The sequence below is a fragment of the Sarcophilus harrisii genome, chromosome 5 (assembly GCF_902635505.1).
Source record: "Sarcophilus harrisii chromosome 5, mSarHar1.11, whole genome shotgun sequence".
In the NCBI taxonomy this organism is placed as follows: Eukaryota; Metazoa; Chordata; class Mammalia; order Dasyuromorphia; family Dasyuridae; genus Sarcophilus; species Sarcophilus harrisii.
The window spans coordinates 72,468,967-72,484,123 of NC_045430.1; the positions used below are offsets into that span (position 1 = coordinate 72,468,967).

Sequence of the window (15,157 nt, forward strand, 5' to 3'; positions counted from 1 at the left end):
AGATTCATCATCATTGTAATGGCATTCAATGACCTTCAGACACACGTGGTTATTTTCTAAATTTGATTCTGGAAACAAAACACACTTGCTGTGAACACACTAGGGGCAAGCTTGGAAATGCTGATCCTTTCCCCCAACGTTCATACTATAATTTTCTTTGGCAAAATTCTCTCTTTATTGTATTTGCATTTTGCTTTTAAAACACCAGGTTGCCTGACAATTGCTTTTGTAAATTAAACTAGTTTTAAATTAAATTCAACTCAACAAGTGCCTATTGAGGATCTATCATGCATTTAGAAAATGGTTATCTGTGTAGCAATGTAATAATAACTGACATTTTAAAATACTTTTAACTTTTCAAAGCACATTGATGCTCAAATGAGATAATGGATGTCAGCTTGTGAGGAAGACCCTATAGGTATTAACCCTTCCAATTAATTAATCTAATAAAATTAGTCAACTAATGAATTTAATTAAACCCATTTTATAGATGAAGAAATCCAGACTCAGAGAGATTAATTGACTTGCCAAAGTCACAACATTAAGTTGTGAGCTTCTAATAAGCAGGGACTTTCTTCTGCCTTTTTTAAAAAAAAAATATTCTCAGCATTTAAGACACTACCTGGTGCTTAGTAAGTGCTTAATAAATGTTTACTGAATAACTGATAATTCTTAATTATGAGATTTTGAGAAGTAGGATTTGAACCTTTCTGATTTCCATATTAACACTTCATCCATTATGCCATATTTTCTTTGGGTATGGCCTTTAGCCTAATGTGTTGTTTAGTTGTTCAATCATGTCCAACTCATATTGACCCCTTTCTGGGGTTTTCTTGGTAAAGATGCTGAAGTGGTTTGCCATTTCCTTCTCCAGCTCATTTTACAGATAAGGAAACTAATGCAAACCTGCCAGAAGTCACATAGCTAGGAAGTGTCTGAGGCAGATTTGACCTTAGGAAGATGAGTCTTCCTGACCCCGTTGCTCTATCCCCATTGCCATTTAACTGCCCTTTAACCTAATAGGCTCCTGTTTAGCAAAGGTAAAGATGAAATAAATTAGATAACATTACTTGAATCCTTGATTGGAAGAACTCAAGATGCTGATCTTGGAACTTCAAATGTGAGGAATGTAACTGGCATAGTTAATATCACAAAATTGAAAAGAACAGGTAAGGTAAAAAAATAGGTTGATTGAAAAGGGTAAAGAGAGGAAATAATAGCAAATGAAATCTCTTGAATTTCCTAGTAGCCTCCTTCCTTATCGTTATCTGAGGACTTTGGATGCTAGGGGCTTTAATTTCTATTCAAGAGAAAAGTCTTATTTACACAATTATAAAATATTAAGTATGGCTTCAGTATTGGTAAGCTGCCTTCCTTCCAGAATGACATGGCTGACCACTCAGGATTGCTATTTAATGTTAAATATAGTTCATGCTTATTAAAGCTGGATGACCTGGGAAATACAGCCAAACCCTAAACCCTTTCAACCTTGCCCATAACCAGTAGTGTAATGAGTGGAAATTCAGTCATATTCAATCTGTTTCATGTAGCTTAAAGACTAAAGAAGGGGCATGGAAGCTGATGTTAGAATATGCTTCAGGTCTTTTTTATTTCTTCAACTCAGTAATTCCCAGGCATCAAAAGTCCTTGAGAAATAACCTCCTGAAGCTTCTGTATGTATCCTGATTACAACATTCTTGAAAAACATGACAAGACTATGCAGAGACTATTATAGATAATTTTGTAGAGTCAGCACAGTATTGTGGATTAATTTTTTTCAACCCCTGAACCTAAGCAAGATTCAAAGTCTTATGGCACAGTGCCTTATAGTAGGTAAAATTGGGCACAAGTTTTTTGGAAGTAGAACTAGAAGTTTTCATTGAAGTACACTTCTTAGAGGAGGTATGTTAATTGACAATGAAATGAAAAAAAAAAGAGGGATATTTTGAGAGATAAATTTTTTCATGGGTTAGAAGGCCTTAAAAATCCTTCCCATCTTAGATTCCAGGATTCTCTAACTTTTAGAATCTAAAGCAGAGCTCCAAAGGATTGGGGCATTTCACCACTCAGGATATGTTCTGGATCCACACATATGGACTAGACTGAATTCCATCCTTTGAGAAGGGCAGGGCTCTCATTGCTTTCACTTTTCAACTTGTTAAACCCTTACCCAGGGAGAAATTACTTAAAGTTTAGTTTATAGCTCCTGGTTGTGGTTTCCCAGTGAGGGGAAGGGATAGAAAGGTAGCTGTTGGAGAATATGAATTACATATGGGACAAGTATTTATCCCTGCTCCCCCCAAAATAATCAAAAATCTAAACAAAGACAGAAAATCTTAAAAAACAGAATTTGGTGACAGCTTATAACTGTTATTATACTTCTCCCCCAAGATAAACATAAGGCATTTTGAGGGACTCCTTAGAAGAAATTTCAACTGCCCCTCACAATATTTTCAGGCATCTAGACCAGATCTTTGGTCATCATCTTCCTGATGGTGATCTGTTCCAAAAATTTCAGAATGGCTACTAGAAACTTCTGCCTTTTCTCCAGTCAATCATTAGAATTCACAAGATGACCCCCACGTCTGAATAATTTTGTCTTAGGAATCATACTTAGGGATATAGGGATTTCATATGGAAAAAAATGTGGCTGATCACTAATAGAGAAATGCAAATTAAAGCAAATCTGACACCCTGCCTCAGACTAGCAAAGATGAAGAAAGAGCAAAATGAGTTGTTAGAGATACTATACATGCAAATGTATAATGGGATGGATCACAACTCTGAAAGTTACTTAATAATGTGTTGTGTAATATTATTTACTTATCAACATATATTATTATAGTTTTATATTGTATAGTATTATTTCATATCATATAGATTTCTCACTATGGCTTGGACAACATTATTCTGTTTGCATGTATTTTTTGCACCCATATCTATTTTGATATTTTAAATTACTCTTCAAAATAATTGTTTAGCAACCCATCTGTATTTAAGCAAAATAATTCTCTAATAATGGTCTTAGTTAAATAATGAAGATAATGGGTCCCTTCAAGCAACCTAAATGAGTAAAAGTCAGCCTAAAAGTCCCTCAGAAATTGGTCTAGGAAGGTCTGCTCTGAAAAGCTCCCTGTGCTTTAAAAATCACTTTTAAAAACTTTATATATGTTAATAAGGGTTACAAAGGAATGTGAGCCACTGTGAGAAAGTAGGTCAGTCTGAACCTAGGCAAATGAAATCTTCAGGGATGCAGGTTGAGTGCACTTAACAATTCAAAGCGTTAGATATAACTTCATTTCCTGAGACATTTTAAAGATTTCTATTTCTACCTGGTTTTGAAATTAAAGGAGGCAAAGTAGGAAATGCATTGGTTAGATCACCAGCCCTGGAGTCAGGAGCACCTGATTTCAAATCCATCCTCAGACACTAGCTGTGTGACCCTGGACAAATCACTTAATCCTGTTTGCCTCAGTTTCCTTAATCTTGTACACAATGAACTGGAAAAAGAAATTGCAAATCACTTTAGTATCTTTGCCAAGAAAACCCCAAATAGGGTCATGAAGAGGTGGGGATAACTGGAAAAAAAAAATGACTGAACATCAACAACAAAATGTTTTCTCTCTAATTAGATTGTATGATATATTGGGAAAAGACCAGGATTTGAAGATGGAAAATTGGGGTTCCAATCCTAGCTTTGCCCATTATGAGTCGCTTGATGTGGGAGAAATTCTTATTCTCTTTAATATGAGTTTCCTTGTCAATCATTGAGAAGCTTGACTTGGAAGTTTTCCACAGTCCATTTATTTCAGTTGGAAAGCTCTTTAAAGAGACCGACTATATCTCTTGTCTCCTCTCTAATGTTAAGCAGGAGTACATTCTGAAGAATTACTAATTTATGATAATTCAAGAATAAAGTTCTTGACTATCTTTCAGCTCAATTAACATAAGAAAGCAGCATTAGTCCCAGTATGATAATAGCTTTCTGGAGGTAGGATATATTGTTCCTCCCTAAGGAGTCTCAACATTAAAAAAGGGCTGAGAGAGACCAGCAGCACCATCATGAAGCATTTTTAAGGGAAGAGAACAAGCAATTGCTTGTTCCTACTATGTGCCAAGTGCTTTGCTAAGCATTTTACAAAAAACTTATTTTTATATTTTAACTGTTCCCAGTTATATTTCTCTGTGTTAGACACTAGAAAAACGTTTTTCTTTACCTGAGAGTTTAATGTCAAAACCAGACAAAATTTTCAGCTAGAAATAAAAAAAAAGGTCTTTACTAAAAATTACAGTTTTCCCCATATAGTGTTTTTAGTTTTCATGTGATTTTCTTTTTCCTCCCTAAAAATGATTGAGTATCCCTATCAGATATAGGATTGTTCAGGCATTTGGCAGACACTTTAGACAGTGTTCCACTAATTCCTATTATTCTTTACCTGCAACATCCCTCACAATTGTCTTCTCAAATTCTCTCTTAAATGGAATGGTCTAATCATAACAAATTGCTGTGCCATGGTTTATGATGTGTCTAAATGAATCCTTTTCATTTGTGATCTCTTGAAAATTGGGTCTTGCTGTCTCTGCAGATGACAGATTGTGTTTCTTCTTATGTATTCCTTTCCCTGTGGTTTGTTAGATTTGTGACAGCTTTTTTGGGCAGGGGATTAAGAATTCAATATAGTTTTTTTTTTTCCTTTTTTAATTATAGCATACATGGTCACCTAAAGGTTTCTTTTTCAAATAACTGCATTAAAATGATAAAATCAAATTGATGATATTCATTCACTTTCAGATTATGTACAAAAAGTAAAGATACATTTACCACATTGGTAAATGGAATGAATACAGTGAGATGTTTAAGCACATTTATTAAATTGGGCAGGGTTGTCAAGTCGCTTTACTAGGCTATGAAATGATTTTTCACTGGAAAGTTTTATCCCTTGAACTGTTTCAAACCGAATTATGGCCCAATAAGAAAGAAGTAATAAATAAATAGAGAAGGAAGCATTTATTAAATGCCTACTTATGTATCAGTAGTCATACTGTACATATGCCTATATACAAACATTTCATTTCATTCTCACAATAACCTTATGAGGTAGGTGCTATTATCATTGTCTATATTTTACATTTCGGGAAACTGAGGCATACAGAGATTAAGTGATTTGCCTCTAGTTTCAGAGTTTGGATTTGAACTCAAGTTTTCCAGACTCCATGCCTAGGATACCTGAATTAGGCACTCAGACTCCTATGTCCTATTAAGGAATCTTTTTTTTTTTTTTTTTTTTTTTAACAGAAAGAACTTTTCTAGTTTTACTTTCTGTCTTTAAAAGCAATGTTCAGGATTATGTATCTTTAAAGTAAGATTGAATCTTGTCCCATTTCTTCATTTGGCAGATTTATTTATGTTTTCCCACTTCTGAGCAGGTGCTAACAGCTCCAGAAAAGTTTCCTCCACTACACTTCCTCTTCCTCTCCCACCTTTCTTTTCACTCTTCTTCCTTTCTCTTCTTTCTCGCCTTTGAATAGCATAAACACCTCTGTGGCATCTATTTCAGATTTACTCCTGTCTTTTACTCTTTTGTTTGCTTTTCTTAAGTATTTTCTTCTAGTCCCTCTTTAACTTGTCCTCCTTGCCTTACCACCAGAGTAATAGGAGATGGGTTGATTAAAGTTGGAGGATATGGACCCCTCACCTTAAGCCCTAATTAGGCTCATTAAGTTCCCTTCAAATTCATATTTGTGAATTTTTTTTAATTTTTAAAAACATAAACCTTTTTATAAAATACAAATAACTCTTCTTCCTTTGCCTATCTTCTTCCATCCCCCAAGCAGCCCACCATAATACAGATCCGAAGATGAAAGAGAATCAAGTTTTCTCAACTCCTAGAATTTTTTAGGCCATATCAGTTTAAATAATGTATTCTGTCATTTTTAGCAGAATACATAAAGCTCTTTCTGTGTGTTTTTTAATGATTAAAGTAAAACCATATATTTCAAAATCTCTTTGATATGTGAGTTGGTGAATTAACCCTAAACTTCAAATCCATTGCTCAATTATTTAAATTCTGTAAAGTAAGAATATATGGTGAGAGGGCTATTGACCTGGAACCAAAACCAACTGATCTGTAGTCAAATCCAGAATGTAGTCCTCACCTATTATGTGACCATTGGGTGAGTTTTTTGACATCTATAAAATTTTGAGGTTTATTTTTTGAGGATCAAATAGAATGATATAGTTAAAAACCCTTGGTAAACTTTAAAGCTCTATAGAAATGTCATTTAAAAAATATTTGAATTCAAAACTGACTTTTGAATTGGGTTATTATTCTGGCTCTATTTTTGTATCCAGTTCTATGTTAATATTTTAAATTCCCATTCAAAAATATTTCTTTAGCACCTACCTGTATTTAACATTACACTTGGAGTGCTAGGAGCCAAACTTAACAGATGTGGCTTCTGTGAAGGAAGATTTTACAATCTAAGACAGGTGAGAAAAACATAAAAAATATAGACAGATGCAGACAAAGTTTAGAAAGCATAAATAGATATGAAAATTAAATAAGGCATGATATCACATCCAAGTGGTGTTGTCATTAAGTTTAATGTCACGGAATAATGATGGGGCAGTTAGGTGGTGATGTAACTAGCACAGTAGGTCGGGAGATGTAGTCAAACCCAAATTTAGACATTTATTAGCTGTATGATCCTAAGCAAGTCAGTTCACCCTGTTTGCTTCTATTTCCTCATCTGTAAAATGGACCAGAAAAGGAAATAACAAAATACTCCTATATTTTTGCCAAGAAAAAGAGTTGGATGTGACTGAAAGAACTGAACAATTCTTTAAAGTTCCCTAAAGAGAAAAGTTTAAAAAAAAATTCTTGGAATGGCATTTAGTATCTTCTATAAAATCTGGTCCTGTCTAATCTCATTGTTCCCTCCCAGGTAGATCAGACTGTCTGGCTTCCAAATATGTGTCACACTCTCCTGCTAACATGACTTCATTTTGTCTTTTTTGTTTGGAATGCTGGGCCTTCTCTTAATCCGCCTTTTGGATGCCTAAACTCCTTTGAAACCTCTACTCAAATACTTATGGCATTCCTCCATGATTTTTGTCCTTTGCCCCGCAGTATTTCATTTGTCTTCCGTCTTGTTTTTAATGAACCTACTTTGTAATATTGTGTTCCCTACCTTATTATTCCCTGCCCCACTCTACTGGTACTAATCTCTTTCAGTCTCTTCAAGGCTAGCTTAATATAGACCCCAGGCCTGAACCAGTGGATGATCTGGCCCAGACCAAGGTCCATAATTAGGGAAGAATACCTGAGGGTTGGAATTTGTGTTTTAGGTGTGTTGTGAATAGAAAAAAGTGATGGGTCAGGCCCAGAGTGAGGCTGGGAGACATTCTGGGTGATAGAAGGACACTGGCTAAAAAAGCCATCTCAGAAGCATGGAATCATGGACTGCCTAGCAAATTGTGCTCTTTAAGCTTTCTTTCAAATTTACATTTTGAAGTTTTTTTTTTTAAATATAAACCTTCTTTAAAAAAATAGGAATATTCTTCTCCCTCTCCCTCCCTTCCCCAAGTAGCCTACCATAATATAGACCTTAAGATGAAAGACAATTGTTTTAAAGAATTTAAAATTTTAACATTAAAAGCCATGATATCACAGTCCAGCCGTTCTCTCATTGTGGTATTGGAGCTCTTGAGAGTTCCCAGTACTCTTTTGGGTAGTCTGTGAGATAAAAATTCTTTTTACAATAATATTAAAATGGTTTAATTTCTAATATGATAAGTAAACACTGATAGATATAAGCCACAGAAACAAATTTCTTTGGGAATGGGGAAGAATTCCCAGTAATTTTTAGGAAAATAAAGAAGTCCTGAAACCAGAAAGTTTAAGAACTGCTACTTCTACTTCTACTGTTCTTACCCTGCTACTTTCCCTCCCCCACCTCCATTTCTGGGACAAAGACATTAAGAAATAAAATATTTGAGTGTTATCACATGGAGAATAAATAGAAGATGATTAGAATCCATTGCTTTCCAAAATCCAGCATTTATTACACAGCATTGTATGGTCTCCATCGTGTGCTTTCAACCCATTGAGCAAAATCCTACACCATAGCTATCTGACTATACATAGTGTTAAAGGATTTCCTGATCTTGTCTTTTTGAATTGCCATATTTTCAAGAAATATTGGACCCAGAGCATGCAGGAGGCCTTAAATATGTCCAGGATGAACCTTTCCAAGCTCTAGGTGATATAATTTATTATTTACATCCTAAGATAGACACCTTGTGAGTCATTGGGAGTCAATAAACATCAATCTGTACTAGAGGAGAAACTGTTTGTGTAGCTGATATCCTTGTAGATAAATAGACTATCATAGTTTCACAATAGATAAGACTATTAAGCACTTACTGTATGCTAGGATACAAGCAAGATAGTCCCTGCCTTCAAAGAGATTACATTTTAATGAGGAAAGACACATATTAAAGGGGAGCTGGAGAGTGGAGAGGATTAGATACCTGGCCCAGAGTGGGAGAGGTTTGGAAAATGAGCCATCTGGGAAAGAACTGAGCATGACTGGAACCCACGGATGTGCTGGAGAATATTTAACAGCTGGCTTTCTGAAAAGGGCAAGAAACAGTTTAAAGTTTTAATCATTATTAACATTTTCTTTTATCACGTTCATAAGTCTAGAAATCAACAAAACAATAAATCAAGTCTGATTTGTGATGTTTGCCAATTCCTGAAGTGTAAATATTCATACTGAAAATTTAACAGTTGGCTTGCTGGTACAAACTGACTGCTCTCCTAAAATCCTTCCTGAAATGACAAAGAATATTGTAGGAGTATTTATGAAAAAAGCAAAATAAGTAATAATCACACAGAATGAGGGGGTAGAGTTTGAAGTAGCCTATAACAATGCTGAGATGGTAGGTACAGGGATCTCCCCCATCTCAGAAAATACCTCCTTTGCACATTCTGCCATTTAGAAGTTCATTTTCTGGAATGACTTCCTCTTTAAAATGCAAATAATCCCCAAGAGCTTTGGATCTAATAGTTTAGTGTGAATTACTTTAATGAGATAATCAGATTTGATTTTTCTCTGAGATTGGCTGAAATCTGTCACATACTAATTTTTTGAGGTGGGAGAAAGAATTGTTCCTGGACAGCAGGAGGGAATAGGGTACCAATGTATAAGTAAGGTAGGGTGACTATAGCCTTAGTTCAAAACAGTGGAAATTAATAATTAGTAGGTGGGTGGCAATTGTAGTCCTTCAACAAGTTAGAAACAGCAAAACAAACAGTTAATTAGCATGAATAATTAATTAAACTAGGAAGCTATTAGCTGGGTGAGTTTCTTCCTCAAAAGAAGAAACTTCTTTTTTTTTACTATGTGTCTCCAAATCTCTCACTGCTACCCAAGGGATGGTATTCCCCCATTTTCTCCTCTTTTCCTACAATTGGAGACCACTTGCCTCACCCAAGGGTTTTGTTTGTTTGTTTGTTTTTGGCACTTGCCCTGGAAGTAAGCATTCCTATTCTCTCTATTCTTTTACTATATGTCTCCAAATCTTTCACTGCTGCCCAGGAGATAGTATTCCCTCATTTTCTCCTCTTTTCCTACAATTGGAGATCACTTGTCTCACCCAAGGTTTTTGTTTGTTTGTTTGTTTTTGGTACTTGCCCTGGAAGTAAACATTCCTAGCAAATAACCCCTAGTGAATACCATGGGCACTAGACATTAGAAACTGGAAGGTAAGATTGTCTATTTTTCAGTTTTTCCTAGGGCTGTGATGGTGGCTACTACTCATACTTAGTCTTTCAAGACTTCTGATTTCCTCCAGCTTCCCAAGAGATTTCCCCGTGTATCTGAAGTCCAGCTAGTGAGCCAATTAGCACTGCTTCGGTGTAAATCCATGTCTTCTTCTCTTTGCTCAAACGGCTATTATATAGATTAAGTTCTCATCATTTAGTCCTCATCACTTCCTGCCTGGACTATCTCAGTAATCTTCTAATCGGTCTCCTTGACTCAAGTCTTTTCTGTTTCCAATCCATCTTCCCATGTCTGGAATGTTCTCCCATCTCACTGTCTCCTCTCTGTTCAACTAACACTGTATATACAAAGTTGTTGTGTGCCTTCCCTCCTCCCCCAAATTTATTTCATATGTATTTATGTATATATTATCTCCTGTGATTGAAAATAACATTGCTGAGGGAAGAGACCAATTAATTTTTTCTTTTGTGTCTCCAGTGCTCATCATACTGCCTGGCAAATTGTCTTCATTTAATAAACAATCGTTGACTGATTAATTGATCGATTAGTTCACAGTAGCCCAGGGTCACATATCTCTGATTATAGCTTCATTTGTTTTCTTAGTTGACATCATCTGTGCCTATCCATCAGTTTTCTTAATTTTTTACTTGTTGTGAGTTATGGTAATAATCATCCCATATTCAGAATCATGACAGTCCTTTCATTTGAACTAAACAGTTTATCTTTCTTCAATCCTAAATTGTATATTAGTTTATATACAGTCTTGGTCAAACTTACAAGACTATCTGATTTTGCTATTTAGTCCCTCCCCCCCATTTATGTGGCATAATATCCCATCATTCTAAATATTAATTAATTGTTATTGTGGAATAAAGAAAACTGAGTAATTACATCCAGAAAACAATTTACTTAGTAGTTGAAGAAACAAGCCAGGACCTAGAACCTTGTTTTTTTTGTTTTGTTTTGTTTTGTTTTTCATGACTAATGTAGAATTTGCAGGAACTAAAAAATAGGATAAAAGATATTAAGACACCTAGTTTCTTATTGGTGAAAAGGATCAGGAGCCACTGAAGTGAGAGGAAAGGAGTAGTTCTGTGGCATTTCTTAAATCTTTATGAGAGAAAGTAATCTTGTGAGTTATCCAAAATCAGGTGATTTGTAAGCACCTGAAATTTAGCTTCACAAAATAATGAAAATTTCCCAATATATCCCTCTTCTATTCAGAAAGCCTTCTCTTGTGACAAAGAATACAAAATCAGTATATCAGTTAGGTCTGATAGCATAAACTGTGTTCTACTTCTATATCTTCCCACTTATGAAAATACAGGAGGAAGTATGGAACTCCCCTTGAAGTCCAGGCTTTGAGGTAAAAACTTGGTGTTGTTATGATTTGCATTTCTCTTATTGATTAGAAGTTTGGAGTAATCTTTTATGTAGTAATTTTTTCATCAGTATGGGCACTGAGAGATCAATTAATTATCATTGAGGATAACCCTCTCATTTTATAGAGGAGGAAACCAAATCCAATCAATTAATCAATAAGTATTAAGTACCTAAAATAAGCCAGGTTGAGAAAACAAGCACAAAAAAATCCAGTCACTCAGCATTTATTCAGAGCTTACTCTGTGCATGCAAACAAAAAATAGAATCAGATTCTTCATTCAATATTCGCATTGGAGAGACAGCCATCATATAGGTGTATACAAAGCAGATCCAAGGTAACCTTTGTGGGGAAGGGGCTAGGGAACTGGGGAATTGAGAATCAAACTTATCATGCAGAAAATGTTGTTTAAGCCAAGTGTTGAAAGAAAACAGATATTTCAGGAGGTAAAAGTTAGGACAGAATGAATTCTAGGAACATGGGAGATAGTTCAAAAGTAGGGAAATAGGATATGGAGTAATCTTTGTGAAGAATAGTAAGAGGGTCCTTTTGGCTGACCTAGTTAGCTGAAAATATGAGGATTTATAAGGTATTTCATACTTGTTTTTATGATAATCATCCTATAATTGCTTTCCTTTGGAAAAAGCATTGAATTGTACCAAGGACTCTATAAATTAGGTATAAAATGGATTGCTCTTACCTAGTCTTCTGCCATATTTTTCTACCTCCTTTGTTTCTAGCCACCTATCTCTCTCTGTTGTTAATATTGTTCATCCTTCATTGTTGAATATAACTGTGGCATCAGGGAGACAATGCCATGACATGTAAATGAATTGGATTTGAGGGAGGGAGGGCTGTGCAAAGTCACCAGCCCCACTTTTTCCTCCAGAACCATATGGATCCAGTGGTGAGATATAGATCAGGATGACTGGAGTTGGCTCCATGATATAATGGTTTCAGTTTGGATTTTGAATACAGTGATAAGAGTTCATATTTTGATGGGACCTTCCCATCTCTCTCTTTAACTGAATGAAAAGATTTCCTCAAGTTGTTCCCAGAATGCATTTGCCCTCTCCTGGACACAATTTCTTTTTTTTCTCTCTCTAGTTTACTTGATTCAAAGTGACTTAGTGGAAATTTTCAGACCTGCCAGTTTGCCTTGAAAAGAGATAACGCCTATTTTATTTAGTTCTTGGTTGTGTTTTCTGTGGATAAGGAAAGTTCATTTGGCATACAAGTAGGTTGTGAGAGTTTCTGAGCACTTGTATGTAGATTGGTATATATCTATCATTGACAAGAGAGAGAAGAAAGATATTTTCCCCAGGAGTTTTTCTTTAACAAATTGCATCCTCAAATCATCTAATTTGGTTTATTTTATTCCTCTTACCAATGACCTATTATGTAAAATCAACAATTAATTTTAATTATCAATATAGAGAGAAATTGGGACAGACACTTTAAAATACATCATTCCAGAGTGTTTCATTCACCTCTTCCTTCTGTTAGTTTGCAAATGAATCTTATTGTCTTGGGAAAGGAGAAGTCATTTCCCAAAATGTTATTTTCTTTCCCAGCTCCTCATTCCTAAACTCATTTGGGTGATTACAACAATTAAAAGAGTATATGCTTTTCTATTGGGCATATGATGCAGTGGGCCCCCAAAGACCACTCTGCCACCTTTTCCAAATGTAATTCCTTTGATCATCCATGTTCCAGTTAACCTTTCCTCAGAAAGTTTGTACTTGTTTTCCTGACATTTGATATTGTCTAGCATTTTTTGATTCCAGAAGGGTTCCTCTAACCATCACCAGTAGCTGTTTATTTGTTGTGGCAGAGTTCCTTTATTGTTTTTTAGTGCTATACTTCACACCCTAGTTCCTGGCTGATTATAACAAAACAACCTTGTCCTTTGTGAGTTTCTGTATTAGTCCTTCTGCTTGGTTTGTTCAGAAATAAATTCTTTATTGGAGTTTTCAATAGTAAACATTAATACAAGTGGCAGGCCCCATAAATCAAATGAAAATACAGTTTCCAAAGAGGAGGGAAATAACCGAGGATCCATATAAAGGAGGGAAGGATGAAAAAAAGAAACTGGTGGGTAATGAGATACTCTGGCCTCCTGATGATCCGCTGGCAGAAAATGACAGATCCATGAAGGAGCCTCTATGTTCGATGGAGGAATGTAAAAGGTTGGGCCATGATATGAAGAGAGTTAGTGTTGTAATGATGGGTATCATTGATAATGCTGAAGCTTTGAGAGTGCAGCTAATTATTTGCCTTTTGAGAATGTGATCGGCTACTATGAATGCTAATGTCTTATGTCTGCCATGAAAGGATAAGATTATTTGTGGAGGGAGAAGACCATCACGAGAAGATGGTCCATTAGGTGATGATTTATTTGGCCATGTCAACCCAACTCATGCAAACTTCTGTCTTCCACTTGCAAAGAGTTCTTTCGTGTTTGTTATTTCATTTTATTCTGACATTTCTCTGATAGAATAGAGAGAAGTGTGATATTTTTTCTGTAATGTTAAATACATGGAATGACTCAAGTCTCAGGATAGTTTTAAGCTTAAAATCACCACCATATGTATGTATATACGTGTGTATGTATATATGTATGTGTTTTTTTGTGTATCCATATATGTATATGTATATATATCAATGTGTATGTATATATATGTGTATGTACCTACACACCCACATATGTGTGTGTGTTGCATGTATTTGTTGCTGTTTAGTATGATTTAAAATTTTTAAATGCCTGACTCATCATGACCCCTTTTTGAGTTTTCTTGTCAAAGATACTGGAGTAATTTGTCATTTCCTTCCCCAGTTCATTTTATATATGAAGAGATTGAGGTAAACAGGGTGAAGTGACTTGCCCAGGCTCACACAATAGTAAGTGTGAAGATGAATTTAAGTCAGCACTTCCTGACTCCAAGCCTGATGCCCTATTTACTGGGCTACTTAGTTCCCCCCATTGTATGTATATGTATGTGGAGTGTATGGAGTGTATATATATATATATATATATATATATATATATATATATATATGTTTAAATTTAAATTATTGTTCTGTGGTACATGGGGCAGGTATTTTAAGGTGAAAGGAAAAGGCAGTAAGGAATATCAGGTTAAAAAATTGGTCACAGAATCAGGAACACCTGTGTTTAAATCCCACTTATTTTTTTTTTAAACATACTGTCACTGTGACCCCGGCAAATCATTAATCTTTTGATGTGCCAACATTTGTCTTTTTGTGTGATTATCTCCAGTACTTAGAAGATTACCTGACATGTGCCTGATAAGTTTTTTGTTTGCTTTGGGGGGGGAGGAGCAATTGGGATTAAGTGACTTGCTCAGAGACACACAGCTAGTGTGTCTGAGGCCATTTCCTTCTGATTCTAGGGCCAGAATTAAGTTTTTAATGCAATTAGATCACATTAGTGTGAATATTGAATCTTCATATTTGCATGCATTCAAAATCACATTATTATGATTATGAAAAGCCAGGTACTTGTTTCCAGCTCAATAAAATATGCATTTCAAACTTGAATATTGACATTATTTCATGAAATTTAATTATTTTTGCACTAATCTAGTCTGAGCTATAAATACTTTTTCATTTATTCAAAAACTTAGTGGGAGCGACATTACATATTAGATATTTATTAACAAAAGAAAAGAGCACGGAAATAAACTCAGGACACAGCAAGTCTCAAAGAATATTTGAGGAAGAAGAATAGGGCACAAAGTATATAAAAAGACTAGGGAGGATTTGTGGGAGGGTGGGGTTGGGAAAGCAGATTTTCTAAGGTGAAAGTGTGGGTAAAAGAGATGCTAAGGCAGCATCCTGGGATCACTAAAGGTGACTAAGAGGACAATATAGATAGGGAGTAGGAAGAAGAGGCAATCAATCATGGCTGACTTGCAGTCTAAGCAAAAAGGCATCTTACTCAGCTGCGGGCAATGACTTCATAAT

The 15,157-nt window shown here is 35.3% G+C and overlaps 1 protein-coding gene and 1 long non-coding RNA gene across 8 annotated transcripts in view; one reads left to right on the forward strand and one right to left on the reverse strand.

Annotated features, from left to right (window-relative positions):
• GRIP1 (glutamate receptor interacting protein 1) overlaps window positions 1-15,157 on the forward strand; it is a 773,529-nt gene that overhangs the window by 336,507 nt on the left and 421,865 nt on the right. The gene's annotated exons all lie outside the window — the stretch shown is intronic.
• The window catches only part of LOC116419274, a 39,993-nt gene continuing 31,240 nt past the window's right edge, over window positions 6,405-15,157 (reverse strand). For both annotated transcript variants that reach the window (XR_004229537.1, XR_004229538.1), the window contains exons 3-4: window positions 8,534-8,635; window positions 6,405-6,481 (exon numbers count right to left, since the gene is read on the reverse strand). This is a non-coding gene — a long non-coding RNA (uncharacterized LOC116419274). The remainder of the gene's footprint in view (window positions 6,482-8,533; window positions 8,636-15,157) is intronic.